Raw genomic sequence first — 17,823 nt, 5'->3', positions numbered from 1 at the left:
AAAGTATGTTTTCTACCACTTAAGATATAAAAATAAGCTACCCAACCCAAATTCTGTCTATTTTAACATCCTTTCACACATTCCAGAAAAGGCGTAGCCTACCTGTAGGCTAAACACGCACGCTCCAAATCATTGTGCTGGAGCTTCTCCCTTTCGAATGGCTTCGCAATACTGCCATGCTGTCAAAAATTAAATCATGTCAACAGATTCATCCTTAGTTACTATCCTCAAAGCAACTCAAATACCATTCTTAAGTCTTTCAAATGGTTGCTCCTCTTTCTTGACTTCACCACCAAATCATCAACATAACATTCGACATTTTTGTGGAGCAACTCATCAAATATATTTTGCATAACCCTTTGATATGTGGCACCAGCATTCTTTAAATCAAAAGGCATCACATTGTAGCAATAAATACCTTTAGGCATGCAAAATGTGGTGAGTTCTTCATATTTTTGGTGCCATACGGATTTGGTTGTATCTGGATGAACCATCCATGAAAGACATTGCATCGTAGACAGTTGTAGCATCAATCATCAACTCTGGAATGAGAAGCGGAAACTCATCCCTAGTACATGCATTATTAAGATCTCTAAAATCAACACAAACTCGAATTTGGCAATTGTTCTTCCTTGCAGGAACAATACTTGAAATCCCTGTAGGTTATTTGACTTCACTAATAAAGCCTGCTTCAATGAATTTGTTAACTTTATTCTCTATCAATGGAACCAAGTCTGGCCTAAACCGTCTTTGAGCTTGCTTAACAGGGCGAGCACCATTCTTGACTGCCAATTGATGGACTGCTACTTTAGAATTCAAGCCAGGCATTTCTTTATAAGTCCAAGTGAAGACATCCCTATATTCTCTAAGTATATCCATATAATCAATTTCTTCATCAGCTTCCAAAAAGGCACTCAGGTAAGTTGGCCTCGAATCTTTATCAGTGCCAAGGTTAACTTCCCTTAAGGGAACTACTATGGTCTTCATTTCTTCTTCTAATTCTGGTGGAGCATCTCTAGCATCTTCCTCTTCTTGAGGATTATTTTCATTAACAGATATGTTATAGCACCAGGCAATATCTCCCAACTTTTCATCAATCTTCATTTGAGGTGAGATATCGTGCTCACTCAGGGTTGTCACATGATATGAGGAGCCTACACTTTCTTCATATTCCTCGCACTCCTTGGTGTAAACTACAGTGTGAGTCTTCGCCTTCAGCATTTCTTTACATAAGACAATAAGTCTCATTTGTCTCCTCATTCTAGAAGCAATTAAACTTTTGAAATCCTTTTGGATCATAGGTGAAGCACGCGTTGTCACCCTCAGGTAATATTTTTGGTGCTTGTTATTCTTTTTCTTCAATGGACCTAACCTCTCAAACACATAAGTTCTTGTGGTTGATTTCCCAAGTCGATCAAAGATGGAAGGCCTTTGGTTTGAAGCGACAGACTCATTTTCTATAGTGATATAGTTATTGCTTGCTTTTCTTATGGAGATGTGAACCGGTGGCGATTGGCTATAACCTAAGCCTTCACGTGCTTTCTTGGTTGTATCTTTCGATGGGAGTTTACCTAACCTTGACATCTTATTAGGGTTATATCCGGCCTTTATGAATAACTTGTAAGCATTTGGGTCAAAGCCTTCTCGTGTACGTCTTATAGGAAGTACCACATCTTGTGATGGATTTTGGGCAATTAACTTCCCTGGTAGCTTCAAATATAAGTTTATTGCATCAATCTATTTGATAGGAAGGGTTAGTCATTTAGGTACATTACCTTGGGTACAATATGATTGACCTTCTACTTTCTTTACCTTTAGAACATAGCGGAGTATAGAAGCCGACTTCTTTTTCGAGGACATGCTCTTTCTTTCATTCAGAATGGAACAAGGCTCCTTAATATCACCTTGACTTTCCCAACAGTCACATCAACTCTTTTACCTGTAAGCTTATTACACTTGGTTGATTTGATGTCGTCGAGTTTTGCCTCCTTCATGACGTAACTCTTTAGATAGAATTTTACATTGGCAAAGTGTGATTCGACTTCAGTGAAAGGATTATCATCATCAACTATTTTCCTTTCATTTCCATCATCAAGGTATTTCAAGCATTGATAGTAAGAAAAAGAGATAATTTTGTTCTCATGTATCCAAGGCCTGCCAAGAAATATGTTATATGAAGTCTTTGCATCGATCACATACATTCATACGCTTGATCACAAATCTTCCATGTGGATTTCTAACTTGATTGAGCCTATGGACCTCTTACCTCTCTGATTGAATCCTTGTATCAGCAAATGACCTTCATTAAGTTCTTCGGTTGTGATAACAAGTTCCTTCAAAGTGTGGATGGACAGAATGTTAACTCTAGATCCTTCATCTATCAGGATTTTGTTTATCTTCTTCTCTAGCACATGACCCACCATATACAAAGGATGATTATGTAGTGTTTCACCAAATAAAAGATCGTCATCTCTAAATGTGATTTTTGTATCACATGCATGTACTTCTCGAGAAGAAGGTTCAACAGGATTTTTAGAAGGTGAAGGAGATACCTTTGATAAGATTTCATATGTTGCTTTTTCTTTGATAGAAGAATACGCCTTTGGTGAGGTTTCACTCACTGTCTCTTCTTTATCGATATTGAAACATGACGCCTTGATTCCATCTTAAGTATCCTTTGCATAGAACCAACTTGGTAAGAATTCCTCTAGAATCACAGAACGTCGAGGTTTCTGGTGGTGATGCACTTCAACCTTTGCCCTCTTCAGATGCTTGATTGGTTTATTCTTTTTCAGTATCCTCACCATCTTTCTTTTGATTGGTTGTTCGAACGATTCTTTTTGTAAACTTTTCTTGTTGCGTCTTCGCCTAGTCACAAGAATCCAACCTTCTTCATCATCTACATCAACTTGGGATTTGTCTTGCTCCAATGACTCTTCTTCATACTTTTCAGAGATATATATTTGGACTGGATCAAGTGAGCCGAATATGATAGAGATTTGGTTAGAACTGCTTTCTCATCATCAAAGACAATCGTCTTTTCGTTAGCCAATCACATAACTTCATCCTTGAAGACAAAGCATTTTTTTAAGAGGGTGACTTACAAGTCTATGATACTTGCAATAATTTGGTTCATTAGTTTTTCCAGCTTCATTAGGTCGCTTCATCTATGGCAACTCAATGAGTTTTAGTTCGAGCAACTCATCAAAAATTTCAGAGACGTCAGAATCTAGGAATGGGTATTCCTTTTCTTGCATATCCCTCAAGGTTGACTTTCAATTTGGATGCTCTTGAAAAGTCGTCTTCACACTTTGCCTTTTTCTTTCCTTTGTGGTAAACTTCACATGCGACACATTAATATTCATGGATTCTTTATCTTTCTTGAGCATAAATTTTGTCCACTTTTAGGTTCATGTTTGACCTTTCCTTTATGAGGATCATGAACAAACATCACATCTTTTCCTCCAGAAGACATACTCAACTCCATATCGTGAGCACGAGTAGCTAGATCTTCGAAAGACTTCAACTTTATTCTCTATAAGATGTACAAAATCTCCTAGTGCATTCCTTGGATACACATTTCGTTGGCAGAAGCTTCACTGAGTCTACCTTTGCAATTTAGGCTTGCATTTCTCCACCGATTTAAGAAGTCTATGACTGGTTCATCCTTTCTTTGATGAGTATTTGTGAGTTCTACCATGCTCACAGTGCGCCTTGTGCTTAGAAGCAATTGAGAAACTCATGCTCTAGTTGCTCCCAACTATTAATAGAATTGGGCTCGAGATCAGTGTACCAATCAAAGGCATTTTCTTTTAGAGAGAAGAAGAACTATTTCACAAGATAGTCTCCATAGGTCCCAGTATTATTGCATGTCTCCACAAAGCATGCAATATGTTGCTTTGGGTTTCCTTTTCCCTCAAACTGCTGAAATTCGGGAGGTTGATAACCGACAGACATTTTAAAGCTATCAATTCTTGCAGTGTACAACTTGGCATACATATGGGAAGACTTAGTGGAGACATCATATTTATCTTTGATAGTCTATTCGATGAACTCCTTCAATCGATTGAGTGAGATCATCACTTCAGAAGAGACTGGCATATCCTTGACAAGCGGTGCCTACTTTCTAAGATCTTCAATCTCTTGAACTTCTATACCTTTTCCAGGTGTATGACTGGCATCTCTATCTAAGAGACCCTCCATCCTATCCATCAACTTATCAATTCGAGAATCTTAATGGTATACATGATTCATCAATCCGTCAACTAACTTTGTTAGGTTTGCAAGTTATTCCTCTATGGATGAAGCGTCAATTACCATTGCTTGCATGATCATTCGGGTTGTAGGAGAATATCATGGATTATCGCATAAGTTGATCTTCAATGGAATCACATTACGCAGTGCATGTGAAGAGGATATACTAGTTGCATCATGATTCCCATCTGTGGTAGAGTCTTTTAAGCTAGAGCGCTCGAGTAGAGCTAAAGTCTTCTTGAACTTTTCAGCAACACTGCTTCCTCCTTCTGAAGCATTACTGGAAGACTTTGATCCTTTTAGAGTTGAGGACCCAAAAACAGAAGTTGATGTGGGCGACACTTGACATGTTTGTTGTCCCAACATAGTGTCCTTTCTCCTCGTGACAGCTCCAAAGCTTCCGAAGGTAACACCAAAGATTCCTTATACATCAGCAAAGAACTTGGAGTCAACAATCTTGGAGGGAGTTGATTATGAGTTGATCTTCTTAGAAGTCATTTTAATATTCTCTAATGCTTGAAAAGTTGAGATGAGAGGTAGAGATTGTCCTACTGGGCGTGCCAGAATTTATAGACAATAAAATTTGCATCGAGAAAATAATAATCAAGAATGAAAAATATCTCAACAATCGTAGTATTTGATTTTTGAATATGAGTTTTACAATCTTTATGTATCCTCTGATTCGTCTTTTCGAATATAAATTCAAGGACTCTTGAGCTTGATCTTGAATTTGGTTGAACTTAATGGATTTAATCTTGACTTGTTACTTCTATTCAAGGGCTTTTGGGAGTGATCTTGAATTTTGTGGTCATGATCTTGATTTGTTGATTTGATGATCTGGAACTTCACTTGTTCTCGAACCTGACGATCTTGATCTTCACTTGTTCTTAAACTTGATCTTCACTTGTACTTAAATTCAAGGGCTTTTGGGCTTGTTCTTGAATCTGGTGGTCTTGATCTTGAGTTGTTTTTGAACTTGATGAACTTGATCTTGAATTTTTGAACTTATAGCTTGTAGTGAAATCTGGGGCGTTTGATCCACTAGCTCTCTCTGCCTTCTTGTTAGAATTCTGGTGTCTTTTTTGAGTTATGAGGACCCCTATTTATAGTTGTGGAATAGAGGAGTTGTGATAAGAACAGGCTTCCCTTCGGCCAATCAGATTTGAGTGACATGGCGGAGTAGCAGGCTTTCTTAGGCCCATCAGGTTTAAGTGACATGGCAATATTTGATTGGTCGGAATACATAGCTTGTACATGTGGCACATTTTTATTGGCCTTTGATTTGACTAGGCATGCCACGCCATTTTAACAAATGTCATGATTCTATTGGCTTCTTCGTTTGACTTGGCATGCCACATGGCACCAAACTGGCCTCTAGGATGAGATGACATTGGGCTTAGCAAAGTGGGCTCATCATTTGTAGCCCAAATCAATGGACTATACCAATGGATAGGGCTGTACAGGGCAAACCGATAAATCGTACCAAACCAACAAATCGAACCAAATCGGAAAAAAACCCGACTAGTGATTTGGTTTGACTTGGTTTGGTGTTTGGAAAAAAAATCCGACCATTATAGGGTTGATTTGGTTTTAACTAAAAAAAGTCAAACTGAACTCAAACCGACCCGATTATAGATATACTACTTTTAAATTATGTTATACATAAAAATATTTATTAAAATAGAATTTACAAATATATTTTTAAAATTTTTCATAATTTTTATTTTCTTTCTTACATTTAGATTTGGACTTGAGAAGCCCATCTAAATAATATACAAAAAAAGTCCATCTTATAAAGTTATATTATAAAGTTAAAACTTCAAACAGTGTTCTGCCTCTATCTTATATGTTGATATTTTGTACTATAACTCTTTTTAAGAAGCACTGCTCTGTGCTTTTTATTAGATACTATGAAAAATTTAAGAAACTCAAAAAAACCCGAAAACCCCAAAAAAATCCGGAAAAACCCGAGAAAATTGATATAAAAAACCTGACTTTTATTGGTTTGGTTTGGTTTATAGATTTAATAACCCGACAAAAATGGTTTGGTTTGATTTGTAAAAAATCTGAACCAACCCGGTCCATGTACACCCCTACCAATGGAGCTGAGACTTTAATTAGATCCTTATTTATTGGATTAAATAATTAGTCAAATTATATTAATCCATAATGTTTATTGAACAAATATATTCATGAATTTAATTTAGCAGAATCATTTTATAACTTTATTTTTAATAAATTTTAACTAATTAGAGATACTTCTTCAGACTATATCTTGACACTACCATCGGTGTTTAATCTATTCTTTCCTGCACCACGAGGGAAACCAAGTAATTAATTTGGCTTGTTTGGAATAAGAAACTTGAGTTGAAACAAATTTAACAATTTCCTTAACATAATTGGTAATTATTGCATATAATTAAAGTTGATAAATAAACACTTCTTTTCAATTGTATTTCTATTACACTCTTTTCGTACGTACCACATAATGAAACTTGTAAGTGTGATTCTATATAGGAGATACGAGACAATGTCTATAGTATCATCAAGCCATGCAAATAACATTAATTTCACTCTATGAAATAAAGTTGTTCCATTTTGCCCCTTTAGTCAAAATAGGTTTAGGTTTCAGAATACTTCTCCCAAAGTTTGATGCATTATACTTGGCAAGACAATTTGATAGAGTGTGATCATGAAAGTATTTGGTTTACATCACGTTAATGATCAAAAATCTAAAAGGCCATTAGAGTCCGCTTTCAGTTTGAAATCATATTTTGCGAACATTTTTTGGTAACAACTGTGAACGTATTATTATCAGTAATCAATAACATGTCGTAACTTAAAGTACCTAACCACATGACCACCTCCCAAGAAGGTTGCCACGAGGATTAGGTCTCAGCTAAAGAAAAAAAATTGAACCTGTTAATTCTGCAATCTATACAATACAGATTTTCAGACAATTTTCACTATCTAAATAATTCCCCAATTAACAAAGATATTACTATTTACTCGAGAGGAAATAAGAGCAACACCTAAATACTTATCCAAACCATTAATTTGAGAGACACATACGCAATAACTAATTAGGGTAAGAGCATAATTTATGTACATAAGTAATTTAGATTTGGAGAAGTTAATAAATTGTATTGACGTTGTGTACAACATGCACTATCTCTTATCTAGAGTTCTCATGATTATCATGTTTGATCATCTTTCCATGCATAACAAAAATAATAATTTTAAGTCAAGTATGAATTACTTACATAAATAAGAAAGAGTTGCTCAAATGATAATCATTCTTCATTTTTAACATTAAGATTGTGAGTTCGAGTTACCAAGGGAGCAAAAATGTTAAAGTTCCTGGAGGAGGGGTAAAAAAAGCAGTTGGTAAAAAAAGAATTACCTTACGTAAAATTCTCTACTTGAGGAGAAGTATGTATATGAAACAAAAATCTGATTTTTTCCAAATTTTAAGTGAGAAATTCTTTATAAAAATTTCCCATTGCTTGGAAACCTCAAAAGCCTCTGAGTGAAATGACAAATCGACCCCTAACACCTACTTTTATTCCTATTTTAGCTGAAACATTAAATAAATAATTGTTTTTGAAAAAAAACAATATTACAGGTGAGTCGCGCACTGAGTCAACTCGCCGCGATGCTCGACCACCAACGAAACAGCAAAACCGATCGTTTCCTCCTCGATTACAACGCCTATTAACTCCAAATCGCCGGTGAGTTTCTATCTAATTTGTTCCCCTTTCTCTCCCGGGACTTCTGCAACAGCTGTACGCATACGCTTCCCCGTCGTATCCGATCCCTCGGACGTGGTACTCTCTCTATTTCTATCTTTTAATTTACTTTCTGCATTAATATTTATGGAATTTGCACTTGTTTACTGATAAACACAATGTGCATTCATTTCCCAGCTTTTGGGTTTATCATAATTTTTCTGTTTTTTTTTTACGGCTGTATCCAGCCAACTTGGGCTTGTTACCACCCATAAGCTTGAGTAGATAAGCTTACGCTGAATGCTGTAGTTAGGATTAAACACACTCCTAGTCCAGGACTAGATTTAATTTAGAGCATGTTTGGATCGATTTATTTTAGGCGCATTTAAACCAAAATAGGTTTGGGTGAAATAATAAAATGCTTTTAAGTACTTAAGGTGTGACCTAGTTGTCAATGAAGTGGTTAAGCACCATAAGGTCTTAGGTTCAATTTCCAACAGAGACACCAGGTGACTTCTTTCATATGCTCTAGCCTCGACAAACAGAGTTATCTAGTACCTGAGGTGACGGGTATCCCAGATGCCACGATTATCAAAAAAAAACTATGACTTTTGACTTATAAGCCTAGCTGTCCTAATAAGTATCTTTGTAGCCCTAGAGTTTTTTAGTCAATGGGTGAAGTGGTTCAATATCTTTATAAATTCATCTCAATGTCTTTATATACCAATGTGAGACATGATGATATAGTATACTACACTTCTTTCTTGTAAGGGACATATATTATAATGCTTTCTTGCATGTGTATCCCTCTTTCAATTATGGAACATTAATCTTTATATACTAATGTTCACTATGATCTATATGTAAAAGTCAAAAAAAAGGGGGCAAAAGTTGCTGTGAATGTAAAAGTCAAAAAAAGGGGGCAAGGTTGGCAGCAACTTTGTTTGACAAAGTTGGCAGCAATTTTGTTTGACAAGGTAAGAAAACGCGTATACGCGTTTTCTTTCTCCTATAAATAGAGGGCCTCTTGCCCTCATTTAAATCATCCCAAAAGAGAGAGTAAGAATACAAAGAGAGTTATACACCAAGATAAATATTGTAGTCTTGAGTGTCCTCTTTAGTAGTTGTTCCTTTTACAAGAGAGAAGTGTTAATTGTTGTTTTCTCCTTGTATTTGAGAGCTGTGTACTCCATATTAAAATAGTGAGATCCTTCTATCCCTTGGTTTTTCCCTTCTATCATTTAGAGGGGTTTCCACGTAAAATTCTCGTGTCCAATTTATTTTCATTATTTTCATCATATCAAACTTTAGTTGTGGTGCTTCCTCCCCCCAACAGTGGTATCAGAGCCCTCGGTTATTCTGTCTATTTTATGCGAAGGTACTATCTGTGAATAGTAACTTTTCGTGAATAGTAAAATTCAGTGAATAGTACTATTCACGTGAATAGTAAATTTCGGTGACGGTACAGTTTGTCACGATTGTTCGCAAAAATATTCAGAAACGATCTAGAAGGGTGTGAAGCAAATAACAATGTCGAGTACAACAAAGTTTGATGTTGAGAAATTCAATGGGACTAATTTCTCATTGTGGAAAATGAAAATAAAAGCAATACTGAGAAAAGACAATTGCTTAGCTGCAATTGAAGGCAGGCCCACAGACTTTGTTGATGACAGCAAGTGGAACGATATAGACAGCAACGCAGTTGCTGATCTACACTTGGCACTAGCTGATCAAGTGTTGTCTAGTGTGGCGGAAAAGCGGACGGCGAAGGAAATATGGGATACCCTTACAGGGTTGTATGAGGCCAAGTCTTTGCATAATAAAATCTTCTTAAAAAGAAGATTGTATACTCTTCGAATAGCAGAGTCCATGTCAGTTACTGAACACATCAGTACTTTGAATACTCTATTTTCGCAACTTACAACAATGGATTGCAAAATAGAGGGTACTGAACGTGCGGAGCTTCTACTTCAAAGTCTGCCTGACTCGTATGATCAACTCATCATCAATCTGACGAACAATACAGACAGTCTAGTTTTCGATGAAATTGCAGCCGCTGTCTTGGAAGAAGAAAATAGGCGCAAAAATAAGGAAGACAGACAAGCAAGTTCGCAGCAAGCTGAAGCTTTGATGATGGTGAGAGGAAGACCAACGGAACGTGGCCCCAGTGGGAGTCACAATCATGACAGATCTCAATCAAGAAGTAAGAAGAATATCAAGTGCTACAACTGTGGGAGTCACAATCATGGCAGATCTCAATCAAGAAGTAAGAAGAATATCAAGTGCTACAACTGTGGCAAAAAAGGGCACTTCAAGAAAGATTGTCGGTTCAAGAAGAAGAGTGAAAACCCTGAGCCATCAAATGCTCAAGGGAATGTTGCATGTACCTCGGATGATGACGATATTTTATGTAGTGAGGCAATATCAAATAATAAAGGCAGAAAACGTTTCGCTGATGTCTGGATCATGGACACAGGAGCAACATGGCACATGACTTCCATGAGAGAATGGTTTCATCAATATAATCCTATCTCAGGAGGGTCTGTGTTCATGGGAAACGATCATGCTTTGGATGTTATTGGTATTGGGTCCATCAAAATAAAGATGTATGATGGCACGGTTCGCACCATCCAGGAGGTACGACATGTAAAAGACTTGAAGAAGAATCTATTGTCTTTAGGACAACTAGATGATAATGGATGTTCATATAAGACTCATGGTGGAGTCATGAGAATATCCAAAGGAGCGTTTGTAGTGATGAAAGCGGAAAAACTTGTGGCAAACTTATATGTGCTTAAAGGTGAAACACACCGAGAAGGAGAAGCATCAACCGCGTCAGCAAGTTCATTTGAAGAATCAACGATGATGTGACATCGTAAACTTGGTCATATGTTGGAACGAGGTTTGAAGATTCTTGCCGAGCAAAAACTTCTTACAGGGTTCAAAAAGGTTTCACTACCCTTTTGTGAGCATTGTGTTACCAGTAAGCAAAATAAACTGAAGTTTAGCAGTTTCTCTGCTAAAAGCAAGGAAATACTAGATCTGGTTCACTCTGATGTCTGGCAAGCACCGGTGGAGTCTCTAGGAGGAGCGAAATATTTTGTGTCATTTATCGACAATTACTTCAGGAGAAGTTGGGTGTATCCAATCAAGAGGAAGACAGATGTTTTTTCAGTTTTCAAAGAATTCAAAGCGCGGGTGGAACTTGAATCCGAGAAAAAGATCAAGTGTTTGAGGACAGATAATGGGGGAGAATACACTGGTGATGAATTTAATAACTTCTGTAAACAAGAAGGTATTAAACGACAGTTCACGATGGCATATACTCCACAACAAAATGGAGTAGCAGAGCGGATGAACAGAACCTTGTTGGAACGGACAAGAGCTATGTTGGCAACTGCAGGGTTGGAAAAACCATTCTGGGCAGAAGCAGTCAAAACCGCTTGTTATGTGATCAATCGGTCACCATCAACCGCAATTGATCTGAAAACACCAATGGAGATGTGGACAGGAAAACCAGCTGATTATTCTCGCTTACATATATTCGGAAGTCCTGCTTATGTTATGTACAACACCCAAGAAAAATCGAAGTTGGATCCAAAATCCAGAGAATGCATTTTCTTAGGGTATGCTGATGGAGTCAAGGGGTATCACTTGTGGGATCCCACAGCCCGCAAGGTGGTAATCAGCAGGGATGTTGTATTTGTTGAAAACAAGATACAAGCAAAAGAAGGTAGCACTTCAAAAGAAAAATCAGAGACTACTACAGTTGAAGTTGAAGAAATAGAAGAAGTTCCAGTTTCTTCTGAAGCAGCACCAGAGCACGAAGAACAAGAGCAAGCTGAGATCGAAACTCCATAAGTTCGACGGTCAACTAGGGAGAGAAGAGAACCAGCTTGGCACTCAGATTATTCTATGGAGAGTAATATTGCATACTGTCTATTAACAGAAGATGGAGAGCCTTCAACCTTTCAAGAAGTTATGAAAGGCCAAGAATCATCTCTGTGGGTGACAGCAATGCAAGAAGAAATTGAAGCTCTTCATAAAAATAAAACATGAGATCTTGTTCAATTACCACAAGGAAGAAAGGCCATTGGAAACAAATGGGTCTACAAGATCAAACGCAATGGTAATGATCAAGTGGAGAAGTATCGTGCAAGATTGGTGGTGAAAGGATTCGCTCAGAAAGAAGGCATAGACTTCAATGAGATATTTTCTCCGGTGGTTCGACTCACAACAATTCGAGTGGTCCTGGCGATGTGTGCTACATTTGACTTGTACTTGGAGCAGTTAGATGTCAAAACTGTATTTCTTCATGGAGAACTTGAAGAAGAAATTTATATGCTTCAACCAGAAGGTTTTGAAGAACAGGGAAAAGAGAACTTGGTTTGCAGGTTGAACAAATCTCTATACGGTCTCAAACAGGCGCCGAGATGTTGGTATAAGAGATTTGATTCCTTCATTATAAGCCTTGGATACAACAGACATAGTTCAGATCCTTGTGTTTATTACAAGAGATTTGGTGATGAAGATTTTGTTTATTTTGCTGTTGTATGTTGACGACATGTTGATAGCAGGCCCCAACAAAGATCGTCTCACAAATTTAAAGGCACAGTTGGCTAGGGAGTTTGAAATGAAGGACTTGGGACCAGCAAACAAGATTCTAGGGATGCAAATTCACCGAGATAGAAATAATAGAAAGATTTGGCTTTCTCAAAAGAACTACTTGAAGAAAATCTTGAGACGCTTCAAGATGCAAGACTGTAAGTCAATTTCTACCCCACTTCCTATTAATTTCAAGTTATCCTCAAGTATGTGTCCTAGCAATAAAGCAGAGAGGATGGAGATGTCTCGAGTACCGTATGCATCAGCAGTGGGAAGTTTAATGTTTGCTATGGTATGTACAAGACCTGACATTGCACAAGCAGTGGGAGTGGTTAGTCTATACATGGCTAATCCTGGTAGAGAGCATTGGAATACTGTTAAGAGGATCCTGAGATACATCAAGGGTACCTCAGATGTTACAATGTGCTATAGAGGATCTGACTTTACTGTTAAAGGTTATGTTGATTCAGATTATGCAGGTGATCTTGATAAAAGCAAGTCCACCACAGGTTATGTGTTTACTCTTGATGGAGGAGCTGTAAGCTGGGTTTCAAAACTGCAGTCTATCGTGGCTACATCTACGACGGAAGCAGAATATGTAGCAGCTACACAAGCTAGCAAAGAGGCAATATGGATGCAAATGTTATTGGAGGAGCTCGGGCACAAACAAGAGAAGATTGCTCTATTTTGTGACAGTCAGAGCGCTTTGCATCTTGCAAAGAATCCGGCATTTCATTCAAGGACAAAGCACATACGAGTTCAGTATCACTTTGTCCGTGAGAAGGTGGAAGAAGGCAGTGTGGATATTCAGAAAATTCACATTAATGACAACCTAGCAAATATGTTTACGAAGCCGATCAACAGTGACAAGTTCATATGGTGTCGATCTTCTATTGGCCTAGCAGAAACGTAACATCGCAGTAATTGGGTAGAAAGGATGGTGTGAAGACTTAATTGATTCTCAATTAAATCTTCAAGTGGGAGAATGTAAAAGTCAAAAAAAAGGGGGCAAAAGTTGCTGTGAATGTAAAAGTCAAAAAAAGGGGGCAAGGTTGGCAGCAACTTTGTTTGACAAAGTTGGCAGCAATTTTGTTTGACACGGTAAGAAAACGCGTATACGAGTTTTCTTTCTCCTATAAATAGAGGGCCTCTTGCCCTCATTTAAATCATCCCAAAAGAGAGAGTAAGAATACAAAGAGAGTTATACACCAAGATAAATATTGTAGTCTTGAGTGTCCTCTTTAGTAGTGTTTCCTTTTACAAGAGGGAAGTGTTAATTGTTGTTTTCTCCTTGTATTTGAGAGCTGTGTACTCCATATTAAAATAGTGAGATCCTTCTACCCCGTGGTTTTTCCCTTCTATCATTTAGAGGGGTTTCCACGTAAAATTCTCGTGTCCAATTTATTTTCATTATTTTCATCATATCAAACTTTAGTTGTGGTGCTTCCTCCCCCCAACACTATATGGAAGAACGTGAACATATAATTGAAGAACTTAACCCAACATGTGGAGTAACCTGAGACTTTTTACATACCAATTTGGAAGTCCATGTGGGAAATTATATGACTCAGAATGTTGGTTCAGCATAGTAATACGTATAATTTGTCGGTGAGTTGTGAAAGCTAGAAGTTTCATGGGTGGATAATGATGTGGCGTAGCAAATTGATTTTTATCTACATTCTTATGTTGTGGATTATGATAAAGAAGCAACTATAGATTCAGCGAGTTCTCTGATCAGAGTTTGTTGTTATGACTGCAGAAGCTGTTGGTGATGCAGAACGATTGAAGCAGCTAGAGAATTTCACAGTTTGGACTCCAGAACTTCCTGATTCTAATGGCTGTAACGCAAATCTTGACAATTGTTACAACAATTCACTTAGGAGTTGGCAAGCTTGTGCTGACTTAAAATGGTACTGCAGATACAAACTCATTGGGTAGTTGGAAAGATGGTGCAGATGTGCTAGGGCCTTTTGATGAGGCATTGGCGCCGAGGAACAAATCAGATAGTTGTGTAGGTGGTGCAGATTGCTCACTTGGGAGTTGGGATGATTGTGCCGGCTTAAATGATACTGCAGATACAAACTCATTGGGTAGTTGGAAAGACGGTGCAGATGTGCAAAAGCCTTTTGATGAGGCATTGGCGCCCAGGAAGAAATCAGATAATTATGTAGGGGGTGCAGATTGCTCGCTTGGGAGTTCGAAAGATTATGCCGACTTAAATGATACTGCTGATACAAGCTCATTGGGTAGTTGGAAAGAAAGTGCAGATGTGCAAGAGCCTTTTGATGAGGCATTGGCGCCCAGGAACAAACCAGATAGTTATGTAGGTGGTGCAGATTGCTCACTTGGGAGTTGGAAAGGTTATCCCGACTTAAATGATACTGCAGATACAAACTCATTGGGTAGTTGGATAGACGGTGCAGATGTGCAAGAGACTTTTGATGAGGCATTGGCGCCCAGGAAGAAATCAGATAATTATGTAGGTGGTGCACATCGCTCATCAAGACCTGTTGAAGAGGCATCGATAAGTAAAACTTTCCAATCATCCCGACCTGCAGCAATATGGAGGATGAAAATGCCATGGGCAGATATGTCTCAGGAGGATGAGCTTGATGCTGAAGAGATTAGTGAGTCAAGTAGCCAGTTAGGTAATGGGAATGGTGTGAACAACGAGGGAACTTCTGTACAGCAGATTAACCCAAAAATGGAGTTGTCAAGGGAGCATAAAAAGCACATTCGGTTTTTTAATGTAAAGAGAAAAAAAGATTTCATTTGTTTGGAGAGGGTTAATGGCGAGATTGTGAATATACTCGATGGCTTGGAGCTACATACTGGTGTCTTCAGTGTGGCTGAACAAAATAGGATAGTTAAATTTGTGGAGAAACTGGAGGAGATGGGGAGGATTGGACAATTAAAAGGTTAGTATTTCCTGATTAATTATGCAAATCATTTTTCTTTTTGCTTCATCAAAAAAAATCATTATTCTTTTTGTTCTTTCAGATAAATGTTACTGTCGTATTCATGAACTTTTTGATGAACCAGGAAAACCTTGCTCATGCTTCTTTCAACTTGAGGTAGATATGAATATGACGTAGTCGTTTTTCTTGTCAAACCTTAGAAAGTGTTCCTGATTGAAAAGATACCAGATAAGGTAATCCAGAATGTCGTTGAGCATGAGATATGGGAATCGAAGTCAATAAAATTTGAGGCATAAATTTTAGTTAGACTTCAACTGTGTGGTCACTTTGTGAATGATCGTGAATTTGCATAAATGATTTATGCTATGTCTCAAGTTTCAGTTCTGAGTGTTAATCCACTTGTGGTGGTTTATCATTATGATTTAAGTATTTTTTCCCTCTTCAATTAGTTTGATGAGGTTTTTCTTTTTCCTTGATGGTTGTGGAAAGTAAATTTTCTTTCTACTGCCTCCTTATGTTTCCATACCCATCTGTACTTCATTTATTAACCTTATGCACTAGCATGCTCTAACCTGCCTGTTTTGATTCTTTTAGAGAAAACGTATACAGCGCCACAGAAATGAATGAGGGGCAAGGGATGTGTGACAATCCAATTTGGTTGTTGTTACAACTATGCAACAGTAAGTCTTTGACATTCTTGAAATTATCCTAATCTCTTTCTTCCCAGCCCCAAGTGGGAGGAGGAGATGGAAGAGAAAAAAGGATAGGCTCAGAATCATAGGCTATATGCTTTAGATTTTAGACCATCTCTGGAGAAAACCTTTTTCCCTCTATTTCTGACCTTATCAAATAAGGCTGTGACAGATGAGTGAATCACTTATTATAAAGGGAATGTAGATATGTGACGACAATTGATTTTTTTTTTACGGCAGGATAAAAAAGGCAACCCCCCAGGGATTCTCAGAAGTGAAACTGTTGACCCATTGCCTGATCTTCTTATGAACATGATAAGAAGGCTTGTAAGATGGCATGTCTTGCCTCCTGATTGTGTTCCAGACAGCTGTATTGTCAATATTTATGAAGAGGGAGATTGCATACCACCTCATATCGACAGTCATGTTTTTTTTTGTCCATTTTGTACCATTTCTTTCCTCAGCGAGTGCAATATAGTGTTTGGATCAAACTTGAAAGCCATAGGTCCAGGTGACTTTGCCGGTGCAATTGCAATTCCCTTGCCAATGGGGTAAGTCTTCCGAGTTTAACCTTTGGCTTTGCAAGATTTTGAAGACTATTAATTGTGATAACCTTCCTCCAGGTCTGTACTTGTCTTGAATGGGAATGGAGCTGATGTGGCTAAACACTGTGTGCCAGCTGTTCCTACTAAAAGGTATATACTGAAAGTGTGGAACTTTAATTTCTAATCCTTGGTTAATCTTCTGTCAACTATTTTCTTAAAGTCGCCAACATCTCATTAACCTTTTACAATGCACGGAATATCAATTACATTTAGGAGAATGGATGAATCTAGAAGACCAATTGGATGTGCTCCTGAGCAGGATTAACTAGGTCTTCAGCCTTTATTCCATGAAGCTGATAGATATGAGAAATCAAGCACCTCTAAACCATGGCATTCTACAAGAAAACAGTTAGAAAGAAGAGAAGAGAATAAGGAAATAGTAAAGATATCTATTGAGAGGAATTCAAAGCCCCATTACATGGATCGAAATCGACAAGGACCTGTAAATAGGAGAAGAGTCAGGGTTTATACAGATAATTAGACGCATGTCGTGACTATGCAGGTTTGTCCATCATCTTCTGCAGTTATGGAAGCTGTTGGTATTAGTGTGTTCTCATTTTTTCCTCGAGTTTCTGCTGCCTATTTTCCACCTAGAAAGAAGCTGCTAGAAACCATGTGTTGAGTTTGAATGGATGTCAGATTAAGTTGTGGGTTGCAAAGACTGATTTTTTAAATCTGGAGATGGATGGATGGATGGATCTGATTAAGGCTTGATGTGTTTCTGTGTTAATCTGCAGCTCGGAGAAACATTGCAACTTGTGTGAGAAAAGGTCAATCTTTATTACTTGATTGTGTATTGGTGAGGCATTTCAATTCATATGATGTAATTCTATTAGCAGGAATGAGAGTTATACGCCTATACCAAAGAGAAGGATTCTTAGTGAAATGCACAAATGATAACTTTGAGTTAATATTTCAGTTCTTTGAGATGTCTACTTTTGAGACGGTTTTTCGAATATATCCTGTACCCTCCCTAGATCCCCATTTTATGGAATTCCAGTGGATATGTTGTTTGAATGAT

At 37.7% G+C, this 17,823-nt stretch overlaps 1 pseudogene; it reads left to right on the top strand.

Annotated features, from left to right (window-relative positions):
* The first annotated feature begins 7,867 nt into the window (after positions 1-7,867).
* LOC129874653 (RNA demethylase ALKBH9B-like) lies at positions 7,868-17,729 on the top strand (annotated as a pseudogene).
* The last annotated feature ends 94 nt before the right edge of the window (positions 17,730-17,823 follow it).

This window comes from Solanum dulcamara, chromosome 11 (assembly GCF_947179165.1).
Source record: "Solanum dulcamara chromosome 11, daSolDulc1.2, whole genome shotgun sequence".
NCBI classification, from domain to species: domain Eukaryota; kingdom Viridiplantae; phylum Streptophyta; class Magnoliopsida; order Solanales; family Solanaceae; genus Solanum; species Solanum dulcamara.
Note: the sequence above shows the minus strand (reverse complement) of the source record. Positions and strands in the feature narration are given on the sequence as shown.